This window comes from Choristoneura fumiferana, chromosome 4 (genome assembly GCF_025370935.1).
Source record: "Choristoneura fumiferana chromosome 4, NRCan_CFum_1, whole genome shotgun sequence".
Classification (NCBI taxonomy): Eukaryota; Metazoa; Arthropoda; class Insecta; order Lepidoptera; family Tortricidae; genus Choristoneura; species Choristoneura fumiferana.
In genome coordinates, this window is record NC_133475.1 from 11,566,776 (window position 1) to 11,584,233 (window position 17,458).

General features: G+C 37.5%; 1 pseudogene; it reads left to right on the forward strand.

Moving 5' to 3' along the window:
• Positions 1–817: 817 nt before the first annotated feature.
• LOC141427057 (retinol dehydrogenase 13 pseudogene) lies at positions 818–2,871 on the forward strand (annotated as a pseudogene).
• The last annotated feature ends 14,587 nt before the right edge of the window (positions 2,872–17,458 follow it).

Sequence of the window (17,458 nt, forward strand, 5' to 3'; positions counted from 1 at the left end):
ACTTAGTATAGTTGCCGCTTTATAATGTTAAAAATTATATTATGATGTCATATTGTGTCCTACGGAACACCAGGTCGTAAGTTAAACACGTAGTTGGCCGGTTTTTTTTACAACAGTTTTTTTATTTCTCAAATTGCGCTTAAGATGCCTAGTTGCCGATAGATTTTAAATGTCGTTTTCTGCCTCTTCAACCATCATAATATTAATGATAACTTCCATGACGATCGAGTGACTTGCTTGTAAAGATAATTCAATATAATGTGTGAGCTTGTAATGTGTTAGCATTTTTTAGCCGACGTTTTTTGCTTTTTGCAAACATTTTTTTATCATACATGCATAAGGCAAGTTCATAATCTTTTTTGCTTTTTGCAAACATTTTTTATCATACATGCATAAGGCAAGTTCATAATCTATTGTTCAAGGTCAAATTGTAATTTTCACGAACTTAACGAGTGACATTGAGTGACACATAAGATTGACATCAATAAAACCTTATTTTGCTAAATATTTATAAATTAAAAACATTTTAGTTACAGACTTTAAAAAGTGTCATAAATTTGTTTAGGTTAATATTAAAATAAATTATCTTAATTCTTGATTGTTTTTTAAACAGAAAGAGTAAGTCATTAGTATTTGGTCTGCTGAATGCTCCCTTAAAGTTAACAGATACAAAAAATAACACGTTGTATGTAATACCTACTAAAATAAATACGTTTTCGACGTGACGAGTGGCTTTGCTTTAATTTGCATTACAAGTTTATAGATTTATTTTCGCATCAATACACTACTAATAACTACGTTGAACGACGCCGTAGTAATTGTATGACATTCATTATGTAACCTTGTCACTGGCAACGACGCCGCGGCGCGTACGCACGATTGAGTAGCGAGTTTGGATCGACCAAAATACAACACAGTGACATTATTTTAGTTAAGACGTCCCAAATCGTGGAAATAATTAGAACCAGTTAGTTTCCGTACGTCATACCGATCGTTGGCACACTATCCAAGCTACAAAGTTGAAAGGAAGTGCGTTTTGATTTGACAAACAAATGCGTAATAGGAAGCTACAGTTATGTTTTGGGCAATATTAGCAATCACGACCTTGACAGTGTTTAGTGTCAAAATTATCCAAAAAGTGACATGCAATGTTTGTCGGTCTAGTGCGCGCATGGACGGTAAAGTTGTGATAGTGACTGGAGGCGCGAGTGGCACTGGACTGGAGACCGCAAAGGGATTGGCTGCGCGGGGAGCTCGTGTCATAATAACAAGCAAGAATGTCAGTCGCGGAGCCGCAGCCCAACAAGAAATCATTCAGAGCACCAGTAACCCAAACGTGTGCAGTCTACTTCTAGACTTGTCATCTCTATACTCTATTCGGAAGTTCAGCAATCACATATTGAGAACAGAGAAGCGGCTTGACGTACTTATCAACAATGCCAGCGCGTGCGGCCTCGGTAACCACGTTACAAAAGACGGACTACACCTCGGAATGCAAGTCAATTACTTCGGGCCGTTCCTCTTGACGCGGCTACTATTACCTCTACTCAAATGTTCTGCCCCTAGTCGGATCATAAACGTGTCATCGATCAAGCACCATTACGCTGAAGTAGATTTCGATAACTTGAACATGGAACGATATTGGAGCGACCACTTAGTTTACGCGAACAGTAAATTGTATTTAATTTTAATGAGTGTAGAATTAAGCCACAGGTTGGAAGGTTCGGGAGTGACTGTCAACGCATTACATCCAGCAGTGTCTTCTAATAATATTTTAAGAAATATTCCTTACAATAGTGTCAGGAAGGTGGTGGAGAAAGGTGTAGGTTTTATGTATAAAAACGCATGGGAGGCGTCTCAAACGAGTTTGTATTTGGCTGTAACGCCTGAGCTAGAAACTGTCAGTGGACGATATTTTAGCAACTGTCGTGAGGCACGACCATCTAGGGTGTCACAAGACTCTGAGATAGCTAAACGATTATGGGATGAAACGGAAAAAATATTGCAATATTAGGTACTGATAAATAATTTCTAGATCTAGCTTAGTAGGAAATTTGAAAGTGTTTTTTTTAGGACGAAACATACGAAATGAATGAGAGACGTTTTTGAGCTATAGTACTTTTAAACGTTTCAGGCCAATAATTTATAAAAATATACTTGAATCCCGAAAGAACGAAATAAAATCTCTTAGCTTAAAGATTTCGTAATAATAAACAAAAATCACTTAAAAATATATTATAAATAACTAAAAAGATAAATTTTAATCTCGTCAACTTTCATCGCGTAAATCGCAACTCTATTTCAATAGAGCTTGACTTTGCTTATCGACCGAATCGATTCCACAATCTTGTCAAATCGTTTGACTCGCATCATCTGTCAATTAGTACGAGAGCGAAGGTCCTTAAAATGCGTCTTTGTATCGAGTGTTTCATATTGTTTGATGTTTTGAACTGTTACTTTGTTATTCAATTTTGTTCTTACGGTTTTTGATAATTTTTTTACAAGACAAGCAAAAACACTTGCTACGCGGGTGAAGCCGCAGGCAAAAACTAGTTTAAAATATAAGCTTATCATTAAAAAAATCGATTACATACCCTTAGCATATTTCATCGAGAAGCGCAATAAATCGATTCGAATTTACATTGTCACAACCTTTTAATTGCTTAATGACAGTGTCACCGTACCCATCCTATCCGAAAAGTACTATGGTAAGAAAAAGAGTCACGTAAAGACCTGCGCTAGCCTATGAAAAATATTAAGCAAGCTTTATTCCCACCAAAAGTATAATATATAAGGGTAATGAATTGAAGGAAAGTAAAGTAAGTAATTTAATATGGTTTATAGAAACATAGCTAAATAAATAATTGATATACGGCATTGTCGACTTATTATTTACACGTTTCCTATTATGCTGTTCAAAGAACTCTTTTTTTTGAATATTCATGGTACATTCACGCATAAACTTAACAACACGTTGTGTACCTACCTATGTTGAATAAAAAAAAATAATCGACGTCAATGTTGATCGAGCGAATTCCATCTGTTTTAACATTATTACTCTACTACGGCAAACAAAAGCGGGGTTATTTTTACACCTGTCCCGTTGTCTGTCTGTCTGTAATCAAATCTTGCAAGTTAAATTCGACCAACTTCCAGTAGCTGGATTGACTTGAAATTTGGTATACTTATGTTAATTGCGTGACATTACAATAATTTGGTAGTGAAATCCTGGAATTCCGGCCAGGATCGTTTCCACAGGACGGAACTCTTCAACGGTTAATGGCATTGACATGAAATTTGGTATGCAAATGTAGTTTGGGTGACAATACAAGTACAGCTAATAAAAAGTACATTCAGCGCAAAAAACTTGTATTAAAAATGAAAATTACCAAAAACTTATTGTTTAATAAGTAATAAAACATCTAAATTGATTTATTGATTAAAGCACTCACCAATTTAGGAAAAAACTGCCAAAAGCCAACCTATGTATTTATTTATGTACGAGTATAAGAACGCTTATTTATTTGTTTTCTTTAGTTCAACATTATTTCAACAGTCCGTTTGCAGGTTGTAGGACCTTGTGCAAGGTCCGCCCGGATTCTTACTACCATTCTTGCTCACTAATCCTGCCGTGAAGCAGCAGTGCTTGCACTGTTGTATTTTGGCGTGGAGAGTAAGACAACCGGTGAAATTATGGCACTTGAGGTATCTCATCTTAGACCTCTAGGTTGGCAACGCATCTGCAATCCCCCTGGTGTTGCAGGTGTCTATGGGCGGTGGTGATCTCTTACCATCAGGAGACCCACTTGCTCGTTTGCCATCCAGTCGAATAAAAAAAAAGTCGGGACCCATTAGGTACAGTCAGCGTCATATAGTACGTAGCAGTCAAGATCACCAAATAGTTGGAAACATACAAAATAGTCATTACCAGTGACTCAGTCAAAGCGGTCAAATTGTTCGAGACATCCATCGTGTACAAATATACCGGAGCACGCACGTCGCCAAATACTTTATAACATTCAAGCCGACATTAGTACCGTAGCAGCCAAAGTATCCACAAGTATGGGACACCACAGGAAAATTGACTTTATTACATACCTTGTAAGGTCCACTGATCCAGTTAGCTAGTCATCTTTAATACAATGTGAACGGTGTTCCATTTTCAGTCTCTTAGTGCAAAATGCACATGTCATTACCTTTTTAATTAAATAAAAACTCTTTTATAATGTAATTAGGTATACTAGCCAATTCAAGCCATATTTAAAAGGAAATCCGTTAATCCGAACTTCTGACAATGTAAATAAAAATGTGAAAAAAGCCGTCAGGCTCCAAATAAAGAGACAAAACTATCACTGACAAGTTGGTACTTTTTTCTTTGATTGTCAAAAACAAAAAGTCGAGTCTTATGACGTGTTAATTTATTTCGCACTCAACTCGAGATTAAACCTTAAACCTTTTAAATAAAGCTCAGTTTTCTAGTATGTCCCATACTTTTGGATATTATGGCTGCTACGCTACCAGTGGTGATGTGTGTGCTCCGATTTATTTGTACACGATGGATGTCCTGAGCAATTTGATCGCTTTGATTAAGTCAATGTTAATGACTATTTGGATTTTTAATGTTATAATATATATTTAGGATGAATGGGCTAATTATTAGCTTTCATTTGATACCCTCTTCGATAGAATTGAATACAAAAATATATTTGAAATAACAATTTGGCGCCAAAAATCCGTCAATTTGATTTTTCAAGAATCTCATGTACCCAATGTCCATCGCGTCATTAAGACTAATCCAATGACGTATCATTTATCAAAATCAGTTCAGCCGTTGAGTAGTTACGAGAGGACATAGGAATAGACATATATCGATGGTGGAAGTCTCAATTGACGTAAGGGACAAAATGCTACTTTTCAGGAGAGCGAAAAGAAGTTTTTGGTAATTTTCAAACCCTCACAGCATTGTTAATGTTTAACTTAGCAGGACGTTATAATTACGTAAAATCTTGAATTTTCTTGCTTTTCAACGTGAAACTATATACATTTTCGTAAAAAGCTTAATAAGAAAAAATAGGCTGCCCCTTACGCCCGTGAATACGGTGTCATAGCCCCTTACACTCATAAACCGTAAATAAATAAATAATTAGTAACCAATTTTTGGTCTTATAAGGACAATCATATAATTTTACTTGCTACATTATTTGGGACGTAAGTTCCAGTAGTAAAATTAAAAAAATAAGTGAATTGATCAATAGAACCACTTTAATAATTAATATTTAATAAAAATAACGCGCAAAAGCCATATTTTTTTGCAACGAGTTTAGTGATACGAGTGCTGTACTATAGTGATCAAGTGGGGCGGGTAGTTCGAAGAAATCGCGCTGCTAGCAGACTTGACACCCCACACTTCAGTCTACTCGTGACCACGGCAACTGTAACGTTGCCGAAACGTCGAGGTAAATATTACTTGTGTAATAATAGCGTGATAAGTCCCGTTGTGGTATTTTGACTATGAGCGCGAGTCCTTCGAACTAACCGCACTTGATCACTAATAGTACCAGCACTCGTATCACTCACTACCCGCACTTGGTGATTTTTATTTGTCACCCCATCACACCGACTCACAAGACTCATCCCGACGTCGACACTTATTAATAACAGGATTCCACGAAGATGAAAGCTTATATCAATTGTCCCGGTTGTCATTTTATGCTTTTTATTTCAACTGCTTCACGTACCATTCTTGAGTAGAAATGACGTTCCGTGGACAGAATTTTGGGATTGTGAAGCTCAATCCAGTGGTTTGGTCCTGACTCCAACAAATGCTCGGCTATGGCTGACTTGTTTGTTTATAGCTGAGAGGGTCAAGGAAGATATTGCAGCTGTTAAAAATAGCCAAGTAAATAAGTTTTTATCCCGGAAAATAGCATAGTTCCGGCAGGATAGCGATAAACGAACTGATGATGTTGTTGATGACGATGAGGATGAACTGATTTTCACTACTACCACTGGCGTACTAACGCTGCTTGCTTGCATTATTGCTTACATGCTTGCTTGCTTGCTTGCATGCTTGCGTGCATGTGTTGATTGCATGCTTGCTTGCACTATTCTTGCACATTTGGGAGTATTCTTGCTTGATTTGTTGTTTGCATGCGTGCTTGCCTTCTGGCTTCACGCTTGCTTGCATGCATGCTTGCACTATTTATGCTTCCTCCAACACACTGCTTGCAGCTGTGAGGGAGTGGGACGCCAGCCCGCTTCATGAGCGCTGGAGGAGATACCATAGACCGGTCATCGCGGATCGGGGTAGCCCGCGATGTTCATCTAACCCAGGCCGATAAAATTGCATGTTTGTTGATTTGATTGACAAAATTACATGCACTGCCAGCTTGCTTAGGTGGTTGCTTACATGCTTGCTTGCTTGCTTGCTTGCATGCTTGCTTGCATGCTTTCTTGCATGCTTGCTTGCACTATTTCTTGCACATTTGGGAGTATGCTTGCTTGAGTTGTTGTTTCAATCACTACAAGTTCTAAAAACCATCTGTTTTGATGCCTCCTACGACCTAACATTAACAAGGTATTTTAATGAACTAAAAGAAGCAAGCAAGGTATTTTACTTTAAGTGCCCCTTACACCCATAAAGTAACTCAATTTTTAAATGTCTGTTTGTAACTGTCCCTTACGACCAACAATTTACTCTAGTTTTAGCTTTTGATGTCCTTACGCCCATAAGAGTATTCTTATTTTATAAGTTGCTGTTGTTTAATGCCCCTTACGATGTACCAATTACACCTTTTTTAAAATGTCTGTTTGCTACTGTCCCTTACGAGCGGCAATTTACTCTAGCTCTTGCTTTTTATACCCCTTACGCCCATAAAAGTATTTCTTATTTTATAAATTTGTTTTTAATGTCCCTTACGACGTTCTGATTATACCATTTTTAACTCTCAAACATACATAATTAATTATACAGGCATTATTATTATATATGCATCATCATCTCGGCTATATACGTCCCACTGCTCGGCACAGGCTTCCTTTATTAGGATCTGTCAGGACAGCTGTCAGGATAGCTTAAAATAAACAAAGTAGCTAAGAGAAATTTACCTCAACATCCTTGACTGAAATTCCATTACGGAAATGTTAGCACGACGTCAAGCCATTAGGGGATCCATCAACTTAATCTTCTTTTTTTGTTTTGCTTTTGGCATCTTATAAAAAAATACGCGCGTTGACAAAGAAAAACGTAGGCAATCAAATACGTCCTCCGTGTTTGACGTGTCTGGCACGACTGACCGAATGTGCAATGCGCAAACGCTCGGCGCGTGGAAGGTAGGTTGACGCGTTAGTATTTTGATGTTAGGTACAAGAAATAGGTACAGGCGGTAAGGTTACGCCCAACAACTTCTTGCTTTTTTATCTTATTCGTTATAAAATGTTGGGGTGTAAAGGGCAATGAAACAATAATTGACCCATACGCCCTTTTATTATATTTATTGTTCTTTTTTACGACATGAGCCGAGTCGTAAAGGACATATGAGACTGCCACAGCCCTTACGACCAAATATTAAAAAAAAATACATTTACGCCATTTTTCAGCTCAAATATTTTATATCATGTCCCTTAAGCTATTTTATTTTAAAATGATAAACGTTGATAACAGCAAAAGTAAGGGCCGTATCGTAACTTGAATACTACCAATCGACAGAGAAAAAAAACTCTTAATTTTTCTATGTTAAAAGTGATTTTCGGTATTTTGTCCCTTACGCCAATTGAGACTTCTACCATCGATATACATACTTACATCCGGGTCAAACACATAACCCTCCTTCTTCGCAGTCGGGTAAAAAGCTTGTAGTAGGTGTTTTTGCAAAAAATTATTCACCTTAGTTTGGTAACTGCCATACACGGTAATACAGCGGAACACTATAATTTATGGTATCTAGCAGTGGCATGAAGTGAATATCTTAACTTCATTAGGCAACGAGGAGCGTGAGAGAAGCGTGGCTTTGGCACGTTTTTGTGAGCGTGTCTTTGGTAACACCTCGAAGTCAGTACACAAGCGCTTTGCTATAGTTCTCTTTACTGATGTCCCGTAATAAATTAGGTAATTCGGTGGGAATCAAATTGTGCCAGCGCCAAACCACTGATACCTAGTAGGTACGCAACCCAATAAAACATGCTGTAAAAATGTGCTAAGTCTCGCTCTATTGACATAATCTGTCTGTCTGTTAGCTCTTCACGCTGAAACCATTCGAATCGATTTTATATGAAATTTTAGTAGTTTGAGTAGTTTCAATTTGAGACCCAGAAAAGGATTTTTTTTTTATTAGGTAATTCTTTAATTTTTATCCCGGAAAATTTTACAGTTCCCAAGGGCGCACAATAAACCAATTCTTCGCAGACGAAGTCGCGAGCAACAGATATTAGTTATGAAGATCGTTTAAGACCCTGGGATGAACGTAGGATAGTTTTTATCCTGGAAAATGGTAGTTTCCGCGGGCGCGATAAGAGAATTCTTCGCAGAAGTCGCGGGCAACAGCTAGTTTCCACATAAAACTAGCACGTATGTACATCTGATTTAGAGAACTGCTCTTTGCATTCGGACGCGCGAGCGGGGCTTTGCGGCTTTGGACTCACACCATTACGGTTCATCTCCCGTGATTCCGCAATTCCATTTGTCTTCGTTAAAACTTTTTATGTAAGCATGTGAATAGCATGGGATTTTGTTCTCGTGACCAACGAGGGGGTAATTTGTCCCTCGGATCCACGCTTCGTTTGATTTGTGTGCTTAATTCGTTGCGACCCCTGACAAAAAGTAAACTGTTGGACTGCTGTAACATAAGCAAGGGTGGAAAGAACGCCTGTCATTTTACTTGTGAGTGCATAACGACAATTTAGCACCCATTGCAGTACCTGGGCGGTTGAACTTGGCTCGGAGTTATTTTTCTTGTTTGTACAGCATGTTCTTAAGTGTATTTCTATTTCTGTACACAATCATCCATCATCATCCCAGCCTATATACGTCCCACTGCAGGGCACAGGCCTCCCCTCAGAATGCGAGGACTTTGGCAGTAGTTCCCACGCGGGCCCAGTGCGGATTGGGAACTTCACACATACCATTGAATTGCTTCGCAGGTTTGTGCAGGTTTCCTCACGATGTTTTCCTTCACCGTAAAGCTCGTGGTAAATTTCAAATGTAATTCCGCACATGAATTTCGGAAAACTCATAGGTGCGAGCCAGGGTTTGAACCCACGATCCTGTGCTTGAGAGGCCATTTAGGTCAAACCACTCGGCCACCACGGCTTCTCTGTACCTACACAATAAGTAATATTATTTAGTGTTAAACCTTCGCACCCTGGCCATTTTTGATAAGAGTGTATTTTGTATTTTGAATATTGTTCTGTCATTCTGTTTTGTCTGCTGTCATCACTTCTGTCGTGTGTCGCTATACTGTAAACATTAAACCACGCATTATACTAGTTTTTACACCTGCTACTCTCGTTTACTTTAATTTTTAGCATAATATTTTTACACTTAAGAGCAATGAAAAAAGTTCAAATTATCATTAACTATAAAAAAAACTTGTGTGCGCCTTAACTTAAAGTTGAAGATCTCTCGGAACCGTCGTCAATATTTTATTTGAAATATTTTTTACAGAATTCTGACATTTTGTTTTGCTTTAAGCATAGGATGGTGTGTAGTATGTCTTTACAACGGTCCGAGGGTTGCCGACGGTGCTGGCTGAAAATCAGCGCTGGGGTGTTTTTAACGCTTCAGCATTATGCTGAGCCAGTGTCCGATTCACAACCGCAATGACACATACCTTTATGTTGTTTTTTTTTTGTACCTAATAATATTGTTGTCTTGTGTTGTGAATAAATGCATTTTCTTTCTTTCTTTATTTCTTCTAGGATATAGAACAAACCGAAGCTGCGTTACAATATTATCAGTCAAGTCACAAGTGTGTCCTAAATGAGAGAACAAAAACACGCGCGAGGTTCCCTTCAGTTTCATCATCGATATATATGTACTAACGTAGAATATAAGTCAATGAGTTTCATCTACCTACCCTTAATCTCTTGTCGAAAGTTGCAAAACGGCATCAAAGCTTAGGAAATGGACTTCATTCACACTTGAACTCGTTATTATTCCCCGACCGTAGATCGAACCCGGGACTACAAGCTTCGTAGTCAGGTTCTCTAAACCACTTGGCTATACAGTCTTTGGGAGTAATAACATTGGTTTCAATTATAGAAGTGTTCACGATTTCTTGTTTATTGGATAGTCTGAGGTTTAAAGCAAAGTTTATCAAAGTAAGAACTTGTAAGTAACTGGTTCGCATGCAGCGCGCTCAACTGCAAAACATTTGTGCCGCATCGAAATAAAGTTGAAGTTGCGATTGAAAGCTAAATAAACCGACTTAAAGGCGTTCTAGAAGGCCAGTTGCCTGAATTCTTTCGTCTTCATCTTTTTGTTTTGTGACTTCAAGGGAGAAGTTAAGTTGATAAGCTGAATCATGAGATGTGTTGACGAAGTTACTCATTATTATTTTTTTCACTTCTCATGCTCGTTGTTCGTATTTATGCTGGATCTAGGCGACATAAAATAACTTTTTATGCTCTGGTGCATAAAGTAAACTTTTCGTCTAAGACCAAGGCAATCAGGTGTTAACAGCCACAAAGAAAAGAAGTTTATATTTTTTGTAACAATTTTTATTTTTATACTTAAAAGTAAAAAAAAAAACAATCAAATAAACCAAGAAAACTGAATAGAATTAGAATTAGAATCGTTTACTGCAAGTCTCATTACTATAATATTTATAATTTCAATTATAAATATAATATTTAATTTAATATTTTTAATTCGAGCGTTCCAACTGACGTATTTTCGTGCTCACATTTTTTATGAACAGGCTGAAGATTTTGATTAAATTTTCGATTATTTTCGGAAGTCCTGCACTTTTAGGTACTTACTAGATAATTGGAAACTGTAACATAATCTTCTACCAAGTCAACACAAAGGTACCCACGAAAATCATACGGAATAAACGCTTGAATAAGGACCCACCTTCACCTAGCGTTTTATTTCCGTTGCTCTCACATTTTTAAATGGCAACATTTTTGAAAAAAGTGAACACGTATGTACGTACGCCGAGATCCATTGATTAAAGCGCGTTAAATTATTTATTATCTTCTCAGCTATACACGATACGAACCTCACAATTTCTCGCTCACTTTCTTCTCCCGTATAGACAAATGCCGTGCACTTCGTCAGCGTCGTCAGCGTCGTAAAATGTGGGCAGGTCAGCTAGAGTGTTCACGCGCTGTGATTAGGAGCCCTTATGGAATAGCTCTCTAGGGAAGGGAAAACCTCAAATGAGCTCTATACAATTGTACCTAGTGAAATGCAGTGCTATGACATTATAAGCAAAGTTTTTTAAATATAGTTATCACAATAGCTAGCTGTTGACTGGTTACAGAACAACGCTTTTTATTACCTCCCGAGTCCTACTTTTTTTTTATGATGTAGTACAGTTACTAGCACCAATATCTGACAACATGAACTAAGCGAGCGTGCACAAATATCTGATACGACTCTATTTCTAGGGCCAGCGGGACGTGTCAGATATTTTTGCACGCTCAGGTGACCGTACTTAAGACCAGCTTTGTTATTTTAGATACTATTCCAACATTTTTACAATTCTTTATTCAATACAATACAATGACTCTTTATTGTACACCAGAAATAGCAAGCGATACAGAAAACCGGTATACAGAGAGAACATTACAAGGTAAGCAATAGGGGGCCTTATCACTTAAGAGCGATCTCTTCTAGGCAACCTTTTTTAGGATGAACAATTTGTGATTTATAAAGTACATTTGGCCTATATTAGTGTTAATTTGTTCTTTACAAAGTACGTGAGGAGTCGCGAGGTGTATTGTAGGTAAAAGGCATTAAGAAGCAATCGTCTCATTATTATTATACTCAAAATAATACTAATACTACTGTAGGCGACTGTACCAAAAGGATTTTATTTTCGCTAGTATTCAGTGAAGTGGAAATTATTGAAATGTATATTTCAGAACTAGATTATTATTTTTAATTTACGACGGTGGAAGCATTCTACACTTCCACTGAACTTAGATATAGTTAGTGTTTAGTTTTGTAACTAAGGGACCCCATACATCCCTGTATTATTATTATTTATTTTGTATTTTTTTTCTTCAATTATATAAGTACTGTAGTTTTTAAGTATTTTACTTGTAATTATTTAATTATGAAAAAATGACTTTCTGCCAAGTATCTTGCGGCGCCTTCTTCTTGGCAATGGTGGTCTTTTCGAAAACGCTGGTAGTTTAAAAAATGACTTGTAAAAGTGCCCATTGCGGCCTATTTACTGAATAAATGATTTGATTTGAATTTATTAAGGCACCTACGTACCTAAATCAATAGCCATTTTAATTTAAACTAAACGAAAATAGGGACAGAAAATGGGGAACCCGAAATGTAATAGTTTGAGGCTTTTATTTTTAACTGCGTCTGTTTTTCCGGAATTCGTAGATATGGTTTAGGTACACGTAGAGCCCTTGATTTCACAAGTAAAAAAAAAATGACAATTGCCATGGTTTTCTAATTAAGCCTGAAAATTCCATTTAAACGTTAATCGATAGTACAAATCATGTGAGAAATATATTTTGTCAATGGTTTTATAGGAAGCCTACTTATTTTTTTTAAGTTTGACCGTTGTGACCGTGTAAGCACAATATCACTGGACTAACAAGTGTTTTATTTCCGTAATTTTTGTACTTAAAATCCATTAGAGCGTAACGATTTTATGAATTTTAAAGCGAGGTTAGGAATGTCATGCACTTTCCTGAAAGTATTACTAAATTAAGTAGATACCTTTTTATCATCATCATCATCAGTCTATGGCAGTCCAGGTAGGCCTCCCCCAAAGAGTGTCATTGCGCCCTGTCCTCGGCTAGAGTCTAGCCGCTAGACGCATCTAGCTTCTAATACAAAGCAGCTTTTTACAGATCGTCACTCCACCTGACCGGAGGGCGTCCTACACTTCGTTTGTCGAGACACGATCTCCACTCAAGAACTTTGTTTACCCACTCCACCAGTTATCGGTTGTCGATACTAATTTTCAATCGTTTTTAATTAGTGATTATTAGTAACAATGAAAATATCAACGTGTTCTAATGCTATCGTGATCTTTGTTTTGTGTACTGCAGGGTGTCTGCAAATTCTTTCAGAATATTTCCGGATATTATTGGATAACTTTCACTGGTCTCCCCTATAAAGATTTTTCGTCGGCCCTAGCCATCGGAATTTGACTGAACATCCCTAGATGTTCAGTCAAATTAACAAAATCACCCTGTTTAAATAATTGTTCTGGAAGAATTTGAAAACTCCTTGGAATTCTCGTATATTTTCGTCTTTGTGTAGCTTTGCTATTCAAATTATATAGGAGCTTTATTTTTAGTTTGTACGTACGAAAATTACCTTTCGGTGGAGGCAAGTGGCGTGTTGTCGTTTATTGTGGCGTTCTAAGGGGAGGGCTTTGTTTAGCAGTGGAAGTCTTCCGGCATTGGCAAAAGCAGCGTTTCCACCATGCGTGAGGGTGTTGCGAGGGATGTCTTTTTTACCCGACTGCCCGAAGGAGGGTTATGTTTTTCGAGCGTATGTATGTATGTAAGTATGTATGTATGTATTGTATATGTGGGTATGTATGTACATTTCTTTGGTCCTCGCTGCAGCCTAAACGGCTGGACGGATTGCAACATATGAGGTATTTCAATATAGCGTCTGCGAAAAAAAATATGACGAAAGGAATAAAGAAATATAATTTTGTATTGTAACAATGTGGAAATCAAATGAAAGCTAATAATTAGCCCATTCTAAATCTATACTGGTTATAATACTTTCAATCTACTATTTTCACAGAAATATCAAAAAAGTATAAAATAAAAAACCCGACTGCCTTAAAAACTAAAAGGAAGAAAATAACTCTAGTGGTCTAGAACTCTATCGAGAAGTTCATTTAAGGTTCAACAGTCGGGACCCATTCAAATCGTAACCAGCTCAAAAAATCTTGGTAATGGGTCCCGACTGTTGAACCTTAAATGAGCTTCATAATAGAGTTGTAGACCACTAGACTTACTTTCCTCCTTTTAGTTTTTAAGGCAGTCGGGTTTTTTTGACTTTTTTATAAATTTAATGTTTTTTATTAACCAATAAAAACGCTTCATTTACACATCCTCGCACAACACATCTCTGTCGTGGAAACAGGTGAGCGGAGCGAGGCGAGGTAAATGAAGCGTTTCTATTGGTTTTTTTTTTTTTTTTTTTATTCGACTGGATGGCAAACGAGCGAGTGGGTCTCCTGATGGTAAGAGATCACCACCGCCCATAAACATCTGCAACACCAGGGGTATTGCAGATGCGTTGCCAACCTAGAGGCATAAGATGGTATACCTCAAGTGCCAGTAATTTCACCGGCTGTCTTACTCTCCACGCCGAAACACAACAGTGCAAGCACTGCTGCTTCACGGCAGGATTAGCGAGCAAGATGGTGGTAGCAATCCGGGCGGACCTTGCACAAGGTCCTACCACCTGCAAAAAATGAAGAACACATTCTTCGCAACACATCCTCGCACATCTCTGGTGGGAACGCTGCAAAACATTATAGCGATGCATTGCAAAGTATACGTACCTATATAACTTATGTATTAGTTACTACACGTAAAGATATATGATAGGTATAACTATACGATACATATGTATACTACAACTATGTTACTTGAAAGGGCGTCTAGTCACAGTCTAAGTATGCAATAACAATTTGCTAACTGCTACCCATTCTCGCCTAACGTTCGACCCCAACTCATTGTGCTTCGTAAATAGCGTATACGCACATTACACCAAATGCTTTTATATACATATAGGTGCGTCGGCGTTAGTGGGTACTTAAACATAAAGTTTTCCTTACCAATATAGGTAATTAGCGAAAAGAGGTTCCTTGTTTCGGTTCCCTTTGATTTTTAATTGAATTTTTATTACTTTTAGGGTTCCGTACATCAGTTGGCTAAAACGGAACCTTTTAAGGATCACTTTCTTGATCGTTGTTGACACTTTTGCTCAGAAACGCGTGGTGGTATCAAGCTGAAATTAATTAAAAATACCCAGGTCTGCTACTCCTCGAATATTAAAGAGAGAACACTAAAGAAAGTGTTTCCACAAAATTACATGGGAATCAAAACTTAAAAACTAGTATAAAGGTAGTTCTTATCGCAACACCCAAATCTTTATGTTGTTCTATCAGTAACCAATGTAATGTATTTTTATGTGTATCGAATATGTGTAAATATATGTCTCTCTCTCTCTCTCTCTCTCTCTCTCTCTCTAAAATTATCCCACACTACGTATATTTTTCTTACGAGCAAGGCTGTGCTAACACTGGACATTCAGAGATATCTACAAATTTGTACGGAACCTTCGGTGACATGTGCTAGTCTTACTCGCACTTTTCTGGTTATTAGAAGCCCTAGTCCAACAAATAACTCATAGTCCGTCCGTGGTTTAGCTTAGAGGCTGTTAGTGCTAGAAAGCTGTAATTGTGCATGAGTACCTATACCATATATGTTAAATAAGTACTTAATAAAAAAAACTTAGGCTACCTCCCCTACACGTAAAGTGGAGATGATTTTTTTTTCTTCGCCAAAGCGAGAAGCACGGACGTACTAGGGTCAATCAACGCAGGAGACATCAGTGAAGATACACTTTCTTGGAAAAATGATTGCAATGTATACTATTAGCATGCTTATGAGATGAACCACGAAGTAATTGCCTTAAAACTGTCATAACTCCCAACTTTTAGTGGATTTGTACCCCATAAAATCAAACTTTTAATAGGTAACGCAGGAGACGTTACTATGGCAACAAAAGTTATTAACCCACTAACAGACAGGCTGAGACCAAAGGTTTAGTAATAGAGCTTTAAAAATCGTTTTGGTATGAAACACTAAAGAATTAACAGAATACTAGGTACTTTGTACCAGTATTCAACTGTCGTATTTTTGATAATAATCAATGCGATATTTAACAGTAAAGTCGTCTATATACAAATATATGTACCTACTTTTAATAAGTAGCACTTTTCATCTAACATCGCATCATTGAAATAAAGTGAAAAATTGTACACTTATTCATCTTTTTGTAATCAACTGTACAATAATAAAAAAAATGACACAGGTATTACATCCAGCCAGCTCGTGCGTTTACCCGTAACAACAAACAACGTTTTCAAACGTTGTGAATTATAACAAGTATGGTTAGGTACGCCGTAAAAACCGTTGAAGTAGTTTTATTTTATAGTGCTGTTAGTTAAGATTGATTCCAAGCGTCGGCTAGCTGCAGAAGCTTGCTGCAAATAGGCGGTTGAGCGGCGGAAGTGCGGACAATATTAATGTCAGCCATTACTCACGCGCAGCCAGCGTATTTTTCTCCACACAGCACCCGGAAGGACGGCAGACGCCACTAATTAACAAGATTAGCATATTCCCTTGAAAATGCTTTTTTGTCCTCACCGACAAAACGACTATTCCCGTATGGAAATGTCCAGGATTTTTGTTAAAATTGTCCCTCTTTAAATATTGTTATTTGCATTTAGTTAGTTGCCCAGTTTCTTTTGGTGGTTGTTCCTAATTAAAATTGCTGGAATATTTTAATTTTACCGATGCCTTTTTTTGGGATTCACAGTAATACTCGCGCACTGTTTTTAAACGTCATTTCGACTCTACAATCACTGTTCTTCGACTCCCTTCATCCCTCTGCAATATACGCTTCATCCGGCTATCCTCTCGTGACAGACCACAGGATTTGTAAAAGAAATCAGTTGAGCAATTTTTCGGATTGCCAATTGCTATAAATGATGGATACGCGTGTTTTGCTCTGGGGTTTCTTTGATTTGATCTATTGTTTGCGGTGGTAAAAGTTATATACCCATAAGGTTTACTAAATAATTTAAAAAAATGACATATACGTTATCATCACATATCTTAATCTTATTTATATCTTTAAACGAGATTGTTAATTAATTAATTTATTTCTGGGATCTGGAAAACGGCTCGAACGATTTCGATGAAATTTAGTATGGTGGGATTTTCGGGGATACCTATATGAACAATCGATCTAGCTCTGATAAACCGCGTGCGTGCTTTCGAGGAACTGTTAGTTAAACAGACTGCATGGCCAGGGCATTTTTTTTTGATTGATTGCATGTGTGTGGATGTGATTTGATGAATTGTTCGTCTATTTTTAACCCCGACGCAAAAAGAGGGGTGTTATATGTTTGACCGCTATGTGTGTCTGTATTTCTGAGTGTCTGTGTGTCTGTCTGTGGCATCGTAGCTCTTAAACGGGTGGACCGATTTGAATGCGGTTTTTTTT